This window comes from Thalassophryne amazonica, chromosome 2 (assembly GCF_902500255.1).
Source record: "Thalassophryne amazonica chromosome 2, fThaAma1.1, whole genome shotgun sequence".
Lineage (NCBI taxonomy): Eukaryota > Metazoa > Chordata > Actinopteri > Batrachoidiformes > Batrachoididae > Thalassophryne > Thalassophryne amazonica.
In genome coordinates, this window is record NC_047104.1 from 28849539 (window position 1) to 28868570 (window position 19032).

General features: G+C 41.6%; 1 pseudogene; it reads right to left on the minus strand.

Moving 5' to 3' along the window:
* Window positions 1-422: 422 nt before the first annotated feature.
* Window positions 423-19032, minus strand: part of LOC117503440 — a 41018-nt pseudogene continuing 22408 nt past the window's right edge.

Sequence of the window (19032 nt, forward strand, 5' to 3'; positions counted from 1 at the left end):
ATAAATGGTAATTTATTGGAATTCCTATTGACCGCTCATTTACGCCCCCTAACGTGGGTCCGTGCATTCACTTTCTCAACATGACATTTATAGAAAAGCTGTTTTTGTAACATTCACATATTACACATTATAAGAAAAAGGCTGCAATATCTGTTCACAAGCATGTATTTAAAATTGCAGCAAATATTAGCTCAGCATGATTAATATGGGAGATTGACATTTTTCTGTCCATTCATTACTGGCATTTTCCACAATGGGGTTCTCACATGGTCTCAAATCAGATGATGCCTGTTTGTGACTGATTATTTTACAACTACCCTCCCCCCCACCAAAAAAACAAAAATTCTGTTTTTGTACATTTCCACTCTTGCGTGTGTGAGTTTCACATGCTTTTCTGTATTTATGGAAAGGCCAATGTGCTTTTAATTTCTGTCATTGTAGAAGAAAGTACTCTTTCTTCTCTGGTCCATCATCCATCCACAGGGATTTATGTCCAGCTTCTCCTCGAATAAACTCGTCCATGCTGACGTGACCTGTTGAGACAAACATTAGTCAGTTTAAAAAAAAAAAAAAAAGAAACTTAGTCCCTGTTTTTAACAGCTGCAATGACGTTAAAGCACTGCATTAAAACCTGTCAGCACTCGACACATCCTGCTGATTGCTTTGTGAGTGGAGGACTCAGGCAATCAATTCGGCACAAACTTTTAATATGACTAAAACTGTTAAAAAAAAAAAATCAATTCATTTCAGGTTCCTGCTGGCTTCCAAAATGCTTACCGTCTTCATCGGTATCGATCAACAGCCTCATCTACTGTCAGCTTCATATCCTGTGGATCTGTCTTTGAGCCTTTCTTTAGCCTGTGGATGATCTTCATAAAACAAGAAGATATATCATATTAATGATCACACACACACATGACAAAAAAGAAAGAAAAAATATATTTGTTCAACTGAAGTACAAATTTCAGACATGGTCACTGTGGCTCAGTGTTCCTCCAAGATCTTCTGGATCTGGGTTCTAGAATTATTTAGATAGTGGATTATCACTGAACGTACATCTGAACAAAACCTGAAAAGAGGGAGCATCCTGCAAGACATACTGTTAGGGTTGACCCAGGAACGGACAGATAGGGTCCAAAGTGCAGACACAACCTGGGGACAAAGAATCAATCAATCAATCAAACTTTATTTCAGACACTATTGGTCCATATAAAAATAAAAAAAATTATAAAATAAAATATATTAAAAAAAAAACAACAGACAGTATATAGAGAGTACATACTCTATAAACGCTATAGTCCATACAGACACATTCTCCAGTGCCTCCAATAGCAGGAGGTGTATCTGATGCTGCTCTTTTGTAGAATTTATTAAAACAACAATTATGTAATTTTTGGAGTCCTCCAGTCGTAATAAAAACTTGTACTCAAGATTTCTGATCACAGCATTTAGAGTAGGAACATTATTTTGCACAAACAACTGGCTGGCACTCATCCAAAAAGGGACCTTCCACGGGATCCGTAGTGCATCATTATATGCCACTTGTAACTTCTGCATCTTCACCTTACTATAACTGCACCACTAGTGGGCAGTATACAGTGATGTTCAGTAGGCTCAGGTTCAGTAGTGATGGTCTAGTGGTTAAGGTGTTGGGCTTGAGTCCAGAAGATCATGGGTTCAAATCCCCGCCTGACTGGAAAATCACTAAGGGCCCTTGGGCAAGACTGTTAATCCTTTTGCTTCTATTGCTCCCGGTGTGTAGTGAGCGCCTTGTATGGCAGCACCCTGACATCGGGGTGAATGTGAGGCATTATTGTAAATCGCTTTGAGTGTCTGATGCAGATGGAAAAGCGCTATATAAATGCAGTCCATTTAAAATATAATTACTCTAAATCAATAATAATGACAGTATTTATTTAAAATACATAAAGTATATTGTTTGAATTGCATAATAATTATGTTACCTATGCCATTTATCTTGTATAGGTAACATAATTATTATGCAATTCAGACAATATACTTTATGTATTTTAAATAAAAACTGTCATTATTATTGATTTAGAGTAATTATATTTTATTAATACTAAATACATAAAGCTGAGGATTATGCATTTCAAATAAATAGGATTCATTACAGTAATGAATATGCATCATGTAAGGTTTATTTGGTAGGTTTGTATTAAAATTATCTAAAAAAGTAAATGGGAATTTGTCATGTAATAAAATTACATAAATCTTAAAAGTCAGGGTTAAATATTTCTGTGAGTGCACTAACAGGAGCTCCCGATGACCCAGCAGGTGGATGTGGACAGGAGCGATGAAACTCCCTCACTAGGATTTAGCACTCACTCCATCCTAGTGGGGATGGAGCGAGCGCTCCTCTGGCCCATAACCCTCCCAATCAACCAACGATCAAGGTTGGGTAGGATTACTTTGAAAGAATACATGTGGATTACATGTATGTATGTACATACATTTGGATTACTTGTAATCTGATTACTTTTGGATTACTTTTCAAAGTAATCCTACCCAACCTTGCCAACGATTGGAGTCCCCTGCCATGCCAACAAATATTCAGAAGGACAGAGGACAGAGCAAGCCGGATGGCCATCGGCAAGCCGGGCGAGAGGACTGTCAGAAACAAGTTTGAATTGGACAACATGGAAGGTAGGGTGGATGCCTCAACCTGACAATGGTTGGGCCGACAAGCTTGTCAATAGCAAAAGGACCAAGGTAACAAGGTGCCAGCTTCTTGGAATCTGTTTTTATAAGAATGTTCTTAGATGACTGTAAGGCTGTAACATAAAATGTGGAAAAAAAATGAAGCACTGTGAATACTTTCCTGATGCACTGTAATCCAGATCATGATTCACATGACAGATGCTGCATGTTTTCTTCCAGATTTCCACATGCTTGTGATATTCCACAAAGAACTAAATCCAAACATCCTATATAGAAGTGGGGAACTGATCAGCATGGCTGGAGGTCTGCAGTTGGTCAGTTGGTCATAATTACCTCCGCCAAGGAGGTTATGCTTTCGGTCGCGTTTGTTTGTTTGTTTGTCTGTTTGTCTGTCTGTCAGCAGGATAACTCAAAAAGTTTTGAACAGATTTTGATGAAATTTTGTGGTGATCCAGATCACAATCCGGATCCCGATGCTAACGCGTTAGCATGTCTATGGCATTTTCAATGTTAAAAGTTAGCATTAAGCAGTTGCAGCTGTCATCACGTTCGGGTGCATTTGTTTTCAAATTGTAAATTTCTTAAATTTATTTTTGTTTATATATTAATAATCTAATGATTATTATATACAATTTTAGAGAAAGAGACAAAAAGAAATAGATCACTGTGCCAAGGAGGGAATCTCTTTAGGGTCAGTGACCCTATGGCCTTGTTTAGAGAAGTGTTTCATAAATGTTAAAAAATTCATATATTTGCAGTTTAGTTGAATAATAAATTGAATTTTGTCTCTTATTTGTTTTTGTCTATAAGCACATGCAATATCTATATCAGTGCTCAGATGACAGTAGCTTCTGGGAAAGGTGCAAGTTGCAATAAACGGTGATGCCAAGCGCTAAGGATACATGCTATCCAGTCACAGCAGATGAAAATGCAATATCTATATCAGTGCTCAGATGACAGTAGCTTCTGGGAAAGGTGCAAGTTGCAATAAACTGTGATGCCAAGCGCTAAGGATACATGCTATCCAGTCACAGCAGATGAAACTTTTTTACTACTGAGCAAACATCATTGTTAGACTTTTTTAGGTTCAATGATTCCACAGCGTGTCGACATGATGGTGTCAGTGACCCCATGGCCTTGGTGGAGGTTTGCACTCTCTGAGTGCTTCTAGTTTTAAAATAAAATTCCAACATGTAATGCACTGAGTCATCTGAATATTATTACTTAATGGTGAAAAAGTCAGTTTTGTAGGTAAATATTTATGTAAGAGACAAGGTGTTACAATTAATTCAATAAATATAAATAATAATATTCAGTAAAAGTGGTAATACTGAGATTGTCAAATGAGTAGGTGAATGACTTGATTTAATTACAAAAGCAATCACCTCCAAAATGCAGTGGAGTCTTCCATGCTCCAATATCTAGCTGTGGTGCAGATTTGATGAGAATCCATGAAATATTTTTGACGTAATCCTTCAAAGCCTATATAAAGTGAAATATTGATCCAGAATTCAGATCCGGATCACCTCCCAAATTCAGTGGAGTCTTCCATGCCCTAATATCTATCTGTGGTGCAAATTCAGTGAGAATCCGTGAAGTAGTTTTGATGTAATCCTTCAAAGCCTATATAAAGCCATATCTGGAACCAGAATCCGGATCTGGATCACCTCCAAAATTTAATGGAGACTTCATTGGCCTAATGCGTATGTATCTGTGGTGAAAATTTTGTAAAAATCCGTGCAGTAGTTTTGACATAATCCTGCTAACAGACAGACATACAGACAGACATAAATAAATGCCAATGATTTTATTATGTCCTTGGCAAAAAATACTAAAAGGAAATGTGAGGGTAAAAAGAATACTAAAATTTGAAAATACAAGCAATAAAACAAATATGCATGATGTTTTTTTTATTATTATTTATTTATTATTATTTATTTTCATATTTTGAAATATTGTATTCCATGTGACTGAATGAACTTTTGTACATTTTGACATTTACTTTTACATTTTAATAATACGTAACTTTTTTATGGTGAACTCTCTAGTGCAGTCATTCTCAAATGAAAGTATGTGTTCCCCTGGAGGTACTTAAAGGCACTCCAGAGGGATTTGGGATTTTAAAAATATATAGGTAAAAAATGGCATCAATTGGGCAGCGCAGTCTCGTTTGAGGGCGGGAGCTAAAGGGGAAAAATATGTTGCATATGACGTAATTTCTCTACTTCCATGGACAGAAACATGGCACTTCCTCTGAGTTTTTGGGCAAATTACACGCAAACAAAGTGAAAATGCAAGGAAAAAGTGATGATGTGGTGGGAAAGTGGACATGTGTTGTGGTTTGTTTATGACCTGGAGCTCAAACTTGTCGAGGCTGTTGTACAGGTGAGAGAACGCAGCTACTCTGGCTAGCTGTATAGACTAACACTTAAGGTGAACTGACACGAGCATGTTTTTGATTCACGCAACAGCACGACCTGTGTCGTGCTGGAGAGTAAACTCATCTTTAACTGGTGCAGACAGGGCACCAGAGGGGTGCCGGTGCATGCTATTGCGCACAGAGAATTTTGAAATGTTCAAAAAAATTTTCACGCACAAATGTCGTGCTATGTGGCGCGATCTAATCTCCAACACGACGTGCAACTTGTCAAGTTGAGAAAAGAAAAAGTGAATAGAGCGAGTGGCGATGTCAGCGGATCGCATCAGAGTGCAGCTCGTCTGAAGGATTATAACAAGAAGTTAAATTTGATATAAACATAAATAAATACTTTAACAGCTGCAGACAAGAAGGAAAAAACACACAACTGTTTTATCAAGCCATGACAATGTAAACAAGTCAAATAATTACCTTTTTAGACGGCTCAAAATGCTTTCTGCAGCTTGTTAGGCACGCGCGTGCTTTGTGCTGAAACTCCCACACCCCGCCAGGGGATTCTGTGCTGTGTTTGTGTCGGCTGTCCCCAGATGGGGTCAAACCCCGCAATATCACGTAGGGGTTCAAATGAGACTGCACTGACCTAATGAAAAATCATTTCAAATCATTATTCAATAAATATTTCAATAAAATATAAGTGTAAGTTCATAAACTGAATTTTATACTCAGGGAGTAGGCTACTCAATTTGATTATTAAAAAAAAAAAAAAAAATCCAGAGCCTGCCCCATCCCAGGATGGTTTGACCCAACCTGGCACGTGCCACACCTGTCAATCACTGCCACCTTCACAACCCAAACAATGGAGTTGTGGTTGAATCCTAGCAGCAATGTCACTGGAAACAAGGAGGGACAAGTGCCAAAGAAGGCAAAACCAGAGCCAGCAAATTCCAGCAGGAATCAGAAGAAAATATTTTAATGGGGTTTACATCCATGAGTTCAAACCCACCGCCGGCATTGTGTTTTATCTGTGGGGAAAAATTAGCCAACAGTAGCGTGAAGCAAGCACATCTTCAGCACCATCTCAAAACAAAACATGCATGTCATGTTGGTAAGCCACCTGAGTTTTTTAAGAAACTTTCTGAATTCAGGTCATCTCAAGACACGACGCAGAGATCCTCCATGATAAAAGAGATCACACAGCAATGTTTTGCATTTACAAAGTTGAATAAATCAGACAGTGATGACAATGTTGTGTTCCATGTGTTTTTTTCAACCAAAAATGCTTTGCACTGGTTAGGGGGTACGTGGGTGACCCTGGAGGTTAAAGCTGTGGATGGCAGTCTGTTGGGGAGAATTATTCACCATACCCAGTCAGTCCAGTTAGTGTTTTCAGAGCATAGTGACACTATTAGTTTTCATGTGTTTAACATGACTCACCTTGCTATTTTGGGGTACTCCTGGCTTAAAAAGCATTGTTGGAATTTGGACTAGGCCAATGGCCGGATTATTTCATGGGGACCAGCTTTGTCAACACCTGTTCTGTCAGAAACAGGGAACAGTCAGTAGATGCTAATCCGGATCTCACTGGGGTACCTCCCTGCTATCAGGATCTGGCACTCGTGTTCAGTAAAGGTAGGGTGAAGTCATTACCACCCCATCACAGCTACGACTGCATGATTGACCTCCTCCCTGGGTCTAATCCCCCAAAGGGAAAATTATTTTCATTATCCACTTCTGAGCACCAAGCCATGGAAGAATATATCAGTGAATCCCTGGCCGCAGTGTTCATCCTTCCATTGTCCTCTGCACCTGTAGGTGCGTGTTTTTTGTGGAAAAGAAGGATAAGTCTTTGCAGCCATGTATTGATTACCAGGGTCTGAATGATGTCACAGTGAAAAATAAGTTTTCACCAAATTGTACCTTCGCAATGCTTAGCATTTGGTCCACATTAGGGACAGTGACGAGTGGAAAATGGTCTTTAACACTCCCACTGGCCATTATGAGTATCTAGTTATGCCCTTTTGGCTGAAAAACGCACCAGATGTTTTTTCAGGGATTAGTTAATGATGTACTAAGAGAATTTTTGAATAAGTTTGTTTTTGTGTACTTGGACAATATTTTGATATTTCCCCCCAATGAGGAATCTCATGAACAGCATGTCTGTACCATACCATGAAGGTTGTTAGAAAACCAGTTGTATGTCAAGGTGGAAAAATGTGAGTTTCACAGACCCTCAGTGTCCTTTCTGGGGTTTGTGCTGGCTGAGGGTAAAAGTCATATGGATCCTTCTAAGGTAGCTGCCATATCCGAATGGGCCACCCCTTGTAGTCATAAGGAGGTCCAGCTCTTTCTCAGATTCGCCAACTTCTACAGGAAATTCATCAGGAATTTTGGTTCAATTAGGTGCTCCTTTGCAGTCATTCATCTGGTCACATGAGTGTGAGGAAGCCTTTCAGGAGCTAAAGAAGTGATTCACATCTGCCCCGATGCTGCTCCTGCCTGATCCTAGTCCACAGTTCATGGTTGAGGTGGAAGCCTCAGATATAGGAGTGGGGGCTGTCCTGTACCAAGTAGGTGCTGCTGACAATAAACTGCATCCTTGAGCATTCCTCTCAAAGAAATTATCACCTACTGAATGCAATTACAGCATAGGTTACAACAAACTGTTGGCTGTCAAGGTGGCCTTGGAGTAGTGGAGACATTGGATGGAGGGAGCACAGTTGCTTTATCTCATCTTGACCGACCATAAAAACCTTGAATACTTGCGTGTCACCAAAAGGCAGAATGCCAGACAAGCCCAGTGGCCCATTTTCTACAGCCGGTTTAATTTCACTCTATCCTACTGTCCAGGTGATAAAAATGGTAAACTGGACTCTTTGTCACGCAAATTCGAACCTGAAAGTTCTGCTCTTACTTAAGGTATCAAAGATAAGGTAAGAGCGGCTTCTGGAGGGAATCCGAGGCCTCCAGGATTGTCAGTCTAATACGTTTATGGTTCCCAGCAGCCTTAAAGGGGAGGTAATCAAATGGGCACATGACAGCCCATTTGCTAACCATCCCGGAATTAATTAAGAGGACTCAATAGTTAATTCACCAGCGGTTCTGGTGGCCCACAAAGCTTCTAATCATAAACTGTTAGGCAAATTACTTCCCCTATCCATCCCTAAATGCCCATGGCTGCACATTGCTGTGGACTTTGTCACCAGACTACCCTTATCTTAGGGGTTCACAGTAATCCTCACTGTAGTCAATAGGTTTTCTGAAATGTGTCATTTCATATCACTACTCAAGCTGCTATTGGCCAAGGAAACTGCCGAGGTCTTCTTGGACTGGCACCTTCTGTCTTCACGCTGCCGTGGCCGGTGAGTGCAGTAGCTGGTGGACTGGGAGGGGCATGGTCCGGAGGAGTGTTTTTGGGTGCCCTCTCGGTTCACTGTGGACCCATCGTTGATTTGGGACTTTCATGCCTCACATCCTGGTGTGCCTGGGCCATCGGGAGTTGGCCGTGAGGTGGGGGCGGTGTGATGATTAGGGTCTGTGGGAAGTGTGTTTTTACTTTATTCTGTCTCTGCTGGTTTTCTGTCACTGTTATGTTTGCTTGGGTTTTTGGTGGAAGGTCTTTTCTTGTCTTCTGTCTCATGCTTGGTGATGAGCATTCCCTTCCAGTCCTCTCTCCTGATTGCCACACCCCTTTCCAGATCCTTCCACACACACCTGTCTTGCATTTCATTCTAATCACTCTCTCTATTTAAGTCACACCTTTCACCCCACCTATTTGTGAGATTGTTGAGCCTTGAGCCACTTTTGAGCACTTTTCCTCTGAGAATTGTTTCCTTGTTGAGCCTACCCGTGTTTCTGACCTGTTTGCCTGTTTTGACACTGTCTCTGCCTCATGCTTCGGATCCTGCTGTTTATCTTGACCTACCTACTTGTGTATCGAACCCTGCCCTTTTTTTCTTCCCCATTTCTGCATATATAGTAATGGTAAATGCCACATTGGCAGAACCATTTATGAACATTAATACACATATATGGAATTTATTCTTGCAAGACAGAGGGTATGTAGTGCATGACTGAACATGGTGTGCACTCATGGTGTGAACATCCGCCCTTCCCGATCATCCTACAACCTCCTACTCAAAGCCAATCGACAACTTCTGTCAGGAAGGGCCGACCACCAAAACAACACAAAGACAGACAATAATGAAAGACAAGTGGTGAAGGCAGTAACTGAAGTGAGACACCAAGGAGACGAGGCCCCAACCATAAAACATACCAGGACAAACAACCACACATAAACAAACAGTGACAGCAACAGTCTGTTATCCAATTAGTGAGCATCTATACCCTAATCTAGGACACCAGAGTCTTGATCCCCTTGAGAGCACCCAAAACCAAATTGTGGTGATGGCCACAAACACGCAGCCATCCACACACAGAGACCCAGATCACAGCTACATATCCGGTCACTACTGTGGCTGGTGTGTTGGGCCAAGACAAAAGTACAGAACCTTACCATATGACATGGACCACTCCGGCACGTTGGAAGCCATACAGCCGGTCGCAAGCAACGATGGAAATGGGTCCAGGATGCAGGGCCCCAGGAGAAACCAGGAGAAAAGGCAGCAGAAGGGCACAGGGGCAAGGAAGGGCAGCTCCCAGAGCTACCCGGGCAGCACAGTGAACCAACAGGGGAGCAACCTGACGGTACCGGAATGCACCCCAGACAGCACCCATACCCCACGGAGGCACAGGGAGCAACCCCATACCCAAGGTGAGCATGCAGGGTGCCAACATAAGCCCACTAATGGGGGCGGGAGTGAGTGGCGGCAAAGACGGGGGCAAAGGAGCCACCACAAATGAATCCAAAGGATGGGCAGGGACCACTGAGCCATACGAGGGTGGGGCCCGGCCCCCAGACAAGATGCAAGGCCCAACCCCCAGGACCAGGAAGCACACGAGGCTCCCTCAACACCAAAGTCCACCCCAGCATAGCCAGTAGGACCCCTCCAAACTCTCCCCCAGCCCCCAATCCACCCCCCACCCCAGACCCCACCACAGACACCAAAGCCCAAGATCAGAAGACTGCCCGAGCGAGGTGGGACACCACCCCATGGAGACCACGGCCCCCAACCCCCCAGCAGCCATCAGCCCCCCCCAGTGCCAAGACCCACATGCCACCGCCACCCCCCCCCCCCCCAACGGGCCATGGGACCCCGGGCCCCACAGCCCCAGAACAGGGCCCCGGGACCACGGCAGAACCGGTGAGGCAGACCCCCCGTCCCAGAGCCCCAGAGATCCACAGCCATTCAGGGCCAACCTCACATGCCATACTCACCCTACCTACCAACCCCACCATAGTTGTTATAATTAATCTCCCTTGCTGTATGCCATTCCCTAAGTGAGCAAAGATAAAGTGTTGCATTAAAAGCAGGGCAGGAGACGGCAGGTGGCAGATTTCTGTGAGAGGCCGTGGCACACCGCTGCACCACAAACTGCCCTGCAAACCTACCACTGCCTAGTGACCCCGACTCTAAATTTGTGAGTGTGTTTACTGCTGTGTAAATACATCTACTGATGCTACTGGTGTTATGGTGAAAACACCCAAGGCAGAGGTTAGAACTCGTTTGCAGGAAAAGAGACCGGGAATAGCAAAAATATAACAATTTATTAGTAAGTGAATATAGAACTGAATTGAATGCACAGATGAACCAAGCACTGGAGGAGGGAGAGACGAGCCAGGGTACTGCAGTGAGGGTACACTTCCAACTGAGGTAAATGGAGCTGAGCCAGAGCAGGACCAGATGGCTGACCAGGCTGATTGAGTCCAAAATCCTGAAGGCAACTGAGTTTCCGGCGTCTGAGTGAGTGAGGAGTAGAGGTATATATACAGGTGTGGTTGATTGCAGTCAGGTGAGTCCATTCAGCTCCATGAGTCAGCCAGAAAAAAAAACAGGAAGGGAGGGGGAGTGAAGCAGCAGCACAACAACTAGACACATCATCAGCGATGTTCCTTGAATCATTGGGTGTTTCGGGTCTTTCACCATCATACACCCTCAACCAGTCAACCCAGCTGGGGTTGATCAGACCCCAGCTTGTATCCACGTGGCTAACTAGCTACCACGACTCCATGGTTCTCCTCTCTTGAGCCACAGCCATCTTGAGGCCCTCTTTGCTGCTTCAATGGTGTTGCGGATGGCTCTCCTCTTTCGCTCTCCTTTTATGCCTAAACTCTTAAAGGCTCTGACAAAGGAACGGGTGACAAAACCTCTGCATCTGGCCTCCACTGGGAGGCATCTCGTTCTCCATCCAGACTGCTGACAATTGCTGACCAGCCCCGCATACTTAGAGCACTTCCTCTCAAATGCTTCCTCCAAGAAATCTTCCCATGGAACTGTGAGATCCAGTAGCATAACTTGCCTGGTCAACTTTGACACAAGGACAATGTCTGGTCAGAGGGTGGTGACAGCAATGTGGCTGGGGAACTTCAGCTGCCGTTCGAGGTCCACCAGCAGCAGCCGGTCTCTAGCAGACATCAGGATACCTGCCTGTGATCTTCTCACCGGGCCTGCCTACTCCCCAGCTCTGACAAAGGCGATGGATTTCTTGGAGGGACGGAACTGCTTTCCCCACACCAGCCCAGTGCTGATAGCTTCAGCGACGGTCTTAAGGACTTGATCATGCCTCCACCGGTATCGTCCTTCTCCAAGTGCCATTGTACAACAGCTGAAGATGTGCTCTTGGGTACTAAACCGGAATTTATCCTCCACCTTTCCCTTTCTCAGCACCATGGATCTTGATTTGGCAGGTTTACACTGCATCCGGGCCCACTCCATCATCTTCTCAAGTCCCTTCAGAATCCACCTACAGCCTGGGACTGATTCTGTCGTGACTGTGAGGTCATCCATGAACGCTCTGATGGGTGGCTGCTGTTGTCCGGAATACATTCGGGGCCCTCTGCACTCTGGCTCAGCAGATTTAGTAAGCGTATTCATGGCCAGGGAGAACAGTGTCACAGAAATGGTACACCCTGTAATGATGCCGATTTCCACCTTATGCCAACTAGATGTTGTTGACCCAGAGGAGACCCTCATCCTGAAATTGCTGTAGTAGTCAGCGATGAGGTCTCGGCACCTACTAGGGACATGATGTTTTATCAGGGTGAGCCGGACTAACTTGTGTGGAATGGAGCCAAATGCATTTGCCAGGATGAGCCATAGCACTGCCAAGTTACCTTTGTACTCTCTGGCCTCTCAAATTAGCTGTGTCACCACACCATTATGCTCCACCCAGCCCAGCATTCCTGAAATGCCGCCCTTCTGGATTGATGTGTCGATATAGGTGTTATTTTTCAGGTAGGTGCACAGCCTCCTGGAAATGGCACTGAAGAAGATTGTTGCCTCAACACACAGCAAGGAGATGATGCGGAACTGGTCTAGCTTAGAGGAGGTATCCTCCTTTGGGATCCAAACCCCTTCAGCAACTCGCCATTGATCTGGGATCTTTCCCTTTCTCCAGAAAACTCGCAGGATTTTCCACAGTCGCAGTAGGAGTTAGGACAGTTCTTGTACACTTTGTATGAAGTGCCACTCGGTCCTGGTGCAGATTTTGTCCTTGCTTTGTGGACGACTTCTCTGACTTCCTTCAGCTGCAGCTCCGACAAGTCAAACTGTACTTCTGGTTCAGGGGGATCTATGAGGATGTTGCATTTTCCCAGCTGCAGCTCTTTTCCAGGGTCACTGTAGATCTGTGTGAGGTGACGATCAATTTAAATTATTATTTAAATTATTATTATTTCTAAATATGTAGAAATAAAGTGTGTGCATTAAAATGGCAGGACAGGAGTGGTGGATGGAGATCACAGTGGAAGGCTGCAGCGTACAGCTGCGCCACAGACTGCCCTGCAAACAACATAAACACAGTATTAATCTCTGACAGCAAGAGTATCCCAAAGAACTGCAACCTGGATCTGCAGCACAAGAGAAAAGTCAATAGGTCAATAATAATAGTAACAAGTCATCATCTGATATTAATACAGTACAGGTGCAAGAGTGGCATTCCCTAACAGGCAAAAAGAAAAGAAAATAGAAAAAAAATTTAGACCTCCAAATTCCAATTCAAATTTAATGAATTGATAAATAAGGACCATGTTTCATTAAATTGTGGTAATTGGTTTCTTAATGAAATGGCTATTTTTTCCATTATATATTATTATATATTCAATAAGGAGGTTTGACCATTGGTTAATATTGATTGATTGTTTATTTTTCCAATTCAGCAAACTTGTTTTTTTGGCAATAGTTAGTGCTACAAGTATAGTATTAGATTGTTTAGTTGGCAGTTCAATAATTGTAGTGTCTCCAAGCAAACATAAGTTAGGAGATAAGGAGATAGCACTAATATACTGAGATGGAGGACAATTTTTCAGTGAGTTTTGACCAAAAACACTGGACAGGTGAGCAGAGCCAAAAAAGCATGATAATAGGTATCAGTGGTGTTTAGCTTACACTGGGCCTCAGGTATCAACGTGCGTACGGCAATATTTGAGCGTATATGGGGTGTACGCCAAAACGGCTGCGCTACTTGGCATTTATCAATGTGGTCGTTGGCGTATGCTGCGCTGAAAATATGCACCAGGTTGAGAGGTGGCGTAAATTATACACCAAAATGAACCAGCGCTGGAATCCACATAAAAATGAAAATGATCAACATGATAAACAGTGCCATTATACAAATCAATGCATATGTTACATAAATAACACTTTCCTGATTATACTACATAATAATCAATACAAATCCCGCTTTTGCGGGATTGCTGGTCTATCGAGCACGATCCGTGGTCACAGCGCTGACTGCAAAGAAAGCGCTGCTCGCCTTTTTCTCCAGAGCGGTATTGCGTATTACGGGCTATTTTTAGAACGTAACTCCCGCGATAAATGAGGGACCACTGTAACACTTTTTTGATTATACTACAACACAATTGATACGACAGCCGCTTTTGACGCTCTATTGGCACGCATCGTGATTGGTGGAGTTCTTTTTCTTTGCTGTCTTCCTGGCTTCCATGTCGTAAAATGAGGGTGTGTCTGAAGCGGAGTCTGAATATTTATGGGCGTGTTTATTATAATTACGATTGTTTTCACCCGCCGCATTTATCAAGGTCACGTCAGGCGTACGCTGGAAATGGGCAGGTGCGCACTGCTTGATACATGTCACGGCAACTTTGGTGTACTTCAAATTTACACCGTAAATTTACGCCACAAGTGCACAACTTTGATACATGAGGCCCACTGTGAGCAAACATCAGTCTGAAAAGCCCATTTTATACATCTTATAATGTGTAATGTGTGTTCTATGAAGAATTTTGTATTGGATGAGCTGTAAGTTGGTATTTTTTATCATTGAAAATGTGTTTTTACAAATCTGTGTCCAGTGGTCAAGGTCAGAGGTCAGGAGGAAGTCCAACCCCCATTTTAAACTGGGTAAATGTAAAGCAGTGTCCACGCATGATATTAACTTATATACCTTAGACAAGGTTTTCTTTATTGGGAGGAGGTTCTTGATGTCTGTCACTAATGCGGGTGGTTGTGGTGGACACTGATGCGTCTGAATTTTTGACATCACTGTGCGCTTTACTTGATAGTAATGAATAAAATTTCCTCCTATAATTCCAAACCTCTGAATCAATTATTAAATGACATGAAGCTATTATTTTGAAAGCAGTGATGAAGGTGTGTGATTCCTTTCTGTTCCCATGTGTTGACATGAAGAGTCGCTTTACTGATCTTGAAGTCTGGATTGTGCCAAATAGGTGCATATATACAGATTTCCATTAGTGAGTTTGTAATTTCTAAAGTTTTCCACCAGGCAGTCAGAGTGGAAGAAATCAACAGATTTTTAAAACATTTATGGCGTTTAATGGAAGTAGTAATAAAGGGTAAATCTGAGAGTTTGATGTTGTTACATTCTAACTGTTCTAATTCAATCCAGGAGCTGTGGACTGGATCGGGATGAATCCATTTAATCAAGTACTGTATCTGGTTAGCCAGATAGTAATGTAGAAAATCTGTGCTTCCAGACCCCCTTGAGATTTATTTTTCTGAATAGTAGCTAGACTAATTTTAGCTTTTTTATCTTTCCAGTAAAACTTTGAAATGGCCGAATCTAAAGACTGAAACCCTTTGACTGTGGGTTTGAATGGAATCATTGAAAAGAGGTAATTAATTTGTGGTAATATTTTCATTTTGATAGTTGCTATCCATCCTAATAATCATTACAGATTTTGTCAGTGAGTGGGGCGAAGATCAAATGGGCCAGCTCTCCTAATTTACAACCCCTGGCAAAAACTATGGAATCACCGGCCTCGGAGGATGGTCATTCAATTGTTTAATTTTGTAGAAAAAAAGCAGATCACAGACATGACACAAAACAAAAGTCATTTCAAATGGCAACTTTCTGGCTTTAAGAAACACTATAAGAAATCAGAAAAAACAATTGTGGCAGTCAGTAACGGCTACTTTTTTAGACCAAGCAGAGGGAAAAAAATATGGAATCACTCAATTCTGAGGAAAAAATTATGGAATCATGAAAAACAAAAGAACGCTCCAACACATCACTAGTATTTTGTTGCACCACCTCTGGCTTTTATAACAGCTTGCAGTCTCTGAGGCATGGACTTAATGAGTGACAAACAGTACTCTTCATCAGTGTTGCCACAGTTACTTTGAAAAAGTAATCCAATTACTGATTACTGATTACTCCTTGAAAAAGTAACTTAGTTACTTTACTGATTACTCAGTTGTAAAAGTAACTAAGTTAGATTACAGTACTAGTTACTTTTTTAGTTACTTTCCCTAGCTGTCGACAACAACCCTCTGCCACCTCAACATGACAATGATACTTGTTTAGCCAAAACTCGCTTTATAGTCACCCTTTCTTGACTTCAATGAAAATAAATACTTGTTTTATAAAAAGTAAAATAAAGACCTCTTTCTTGATCTCATATTTAACTGTTAACAGCACTGTAACAGTAAAACTTGCAATTTCTAGCCTACATTGTTTAGAAATGTAACTATTAAATTCTTTCTAACATTTTTGTAACATTTAAATTCTCTCTAAATATTTTACTTGTCGAAATTATTATTATAAGTAGTATTAGTAGTTATAGTAAAAAAAAGGCTTCAAAACTGGACCTTTAATCTAGGGGTGTTGTGTGTGTGTGTGTGTGTGTGTGTGTGGGGGGGGCACATCCTTGACCCACGCCCCATTCCATCTAGATTTGCCCCTGCTTTGGCGTTTGAGCACAAAGAATGGATAACATTTATTTATGCAGAAAACATGACCAGATTTACAGGTAAGAAAGTTTTATTGCGTTTTCACATCATGTTGTCCTCAGAAAGAGAGTTTAGGTGCATTTGAGTGGAAAATAGTGTTAGTTGTTGACGCGTTGCGGAGGATCAGCTGTTTTTAACGACCAGATACGGAGCGGCTCAGCTCAGAATTCTAAATAAAGGAGGAAAAAACATGAAAATGTCTTTGTAAAGATCAGTGCAGGTGTGCTGTTGTCACCGTGCTTTAAGAGGTGAGGACGACCTGCTGCAGAAAACCATGGATGAAAAGCTCGCAGCTCGCTTAAAGTGGGCAGTTCAGTTGAACCCCCGACCTCCTGCCCACGGACCAAGTTTAATGCTGCTATCGACCCACAATGCAAAAATAATAGTAACGCACAGTGACTTGGAGAAGTAACTTTAATCTGATTACTGATTTGGAAAGATTAACGCGTTAGATTAGTCGTTAGTAAAAAAGAGTGGTCAGATTAGAGTAACGCGTAACGCGTTACCGGCATCACTGCTCTTCATCAATCTGGCTCCAACTTTCTCTGATTGCTGTTGCCAGATCAGCTTTGCAGGTTGGAGCCTTGTCATGGACCATTTTCTTCAACTTCCACCAAAGATTTTCAATTGGATTAAGATACGGACTATTTGCAGGCCATGACATTGACCCTATGTGTCTTTTTGCAAGGAATGTTTTCACAGTTTTTTCTCTATGGCAAGATGCATTATCATCTTGAAAAATGATTTCATCATCCCCAAACATCCTTTCAATTGATGGGATAAGAAAAGTGTCCAAAATATCAACGTAAACTTGTGCATTTATTGATGATGTAATGACAGCCATCTCCCCAGTGCCTTTACCTGACATGCAGCCAGTATCTGCCAACATTTTTCAGGAATTCAGGAGGAAAACCATCTGGGGCCGGAGCCCTGCCGTTAGGCATTTTATTCAAAGCTGCATGTTGTTCTATGATAGTAACAGGTGTGTCTAATATATCTGTGTGCTGATAGCTGAGGTAGGTTTAGATTGTCGAGTAATGACTGGATATCTACTGGATTAGGTGTATTCTCTGATGACTATAAATTGCTGTAGTAGTTCTTAAATATCTGATTAATTTCCTGTGGTGACTGCGTATAGTTTCCAGCTTGATCCCTGATAGATGTTATCCTTGATTTTTCCTTATTGCGTTGTAGTTGCTTTGCCAGAAATTTACCTGATTTATTATTATATTCAAAATTATTGTATCTAAGTCGTTGAATGAGAGACTCTGTTTGTTTTTTATATAATATTGTCAATTTGGAATTTTGCATTATTTAATTCAAAGTTTGATCGCTTGCGTCCACAGCATATTTATTTGTTAAATGTTTAATTTTTTCTTCAAGGTCATTTTCTAATTTATTTAGAATTTATTTAGAATTTTTAATTAGAATTTTCTAATATATTTCTAATCCATTTTATTTTTATAAGAAGAATATGAAATAATTTTCCCTCTAATTACTGCTTTTCCTGTTTCCCATAGCAAAGAAGGAGAAACACTCGGAGAGTCATTTCTTTCTATAAAGTCTGCCCATTCACTTCTTATGATTTTATCAAATTCACAGTCCTTTAAAAGTGAGGTGTTAAAGCGCCATGAGTGAGATGGTTTAAAAGTGGATTCTATTTGTATGGAGAGTGACACAGGAGCATGAGCATGATCGCTGATGGTGATGGAATGAACTTTAGAATTAATTTTGGGAGTTACAGAATTACTAGAAAGGAACAAGTCAATTCTAGAATGAGACTGATATACAGGAGAGAAAATGTGTATTCCTTTGTCAATGTATTTTTCATTCTCCAACTATCCACCAAACCAAAGTCCTCCAGATGTTGGAGAACTGGAGCGATCTACAGACGGGTTTAAAGCAATGTTAAAGTCCCCTCCAATGATGACTGCCGAATTGGCCATTAAATTAGAAATCTGAAATGAAAAAAGGTTGGGTCATCATTGTTGAGAGCATATAAATTAACAATTGTAAATATTTCACTAGCAATAGTTGCCTGGGTTATTATATACCGACCTTCAGGATCCGTCACCGAGTTATTAAGAATAAATGGAACTCTTCTATGAACTAATATACTTACTCCTCTCTGTCTGCTGTTATAACAAGCTGAAAAACACTGACTAAATATTGGGCCGGTCAGTATATTTTCCTCTGCTTTAGATAGATGTGTTTCTTGTAGTAGACAAATATCTGCATTTAGTTTTGCAATGTGATTTGTGATTTTTACCTTCTTTGCCTGTGAGCAAATGCCACATATATTCCATGACACCAATTTTAGAGGATGCATATTAAAGAAAAAAAGAACTGTGATACTACATATTGAAAAGGCTCTCCAAAAAGACAAACAGACACAAGTATGACATACATAAAACATAAATTACACCTCAGATTGAGTGTAACGAGTGTAAGCAAGTTAAGGTGCGTGTGTAGTTTAAGGGGAGACTGCATGCAGTGGGAGCGTGTTTAAATTATCCATCTTAAGACTGCGGACATCCTCAGAAGAGCCAAGGGGTTGTGGATGGACTCCGATACACTGACCACCTATATACGTACAGTTTATCTACAACCAAGTATGCGCATTCATTATTCTGTCTGTGCTCT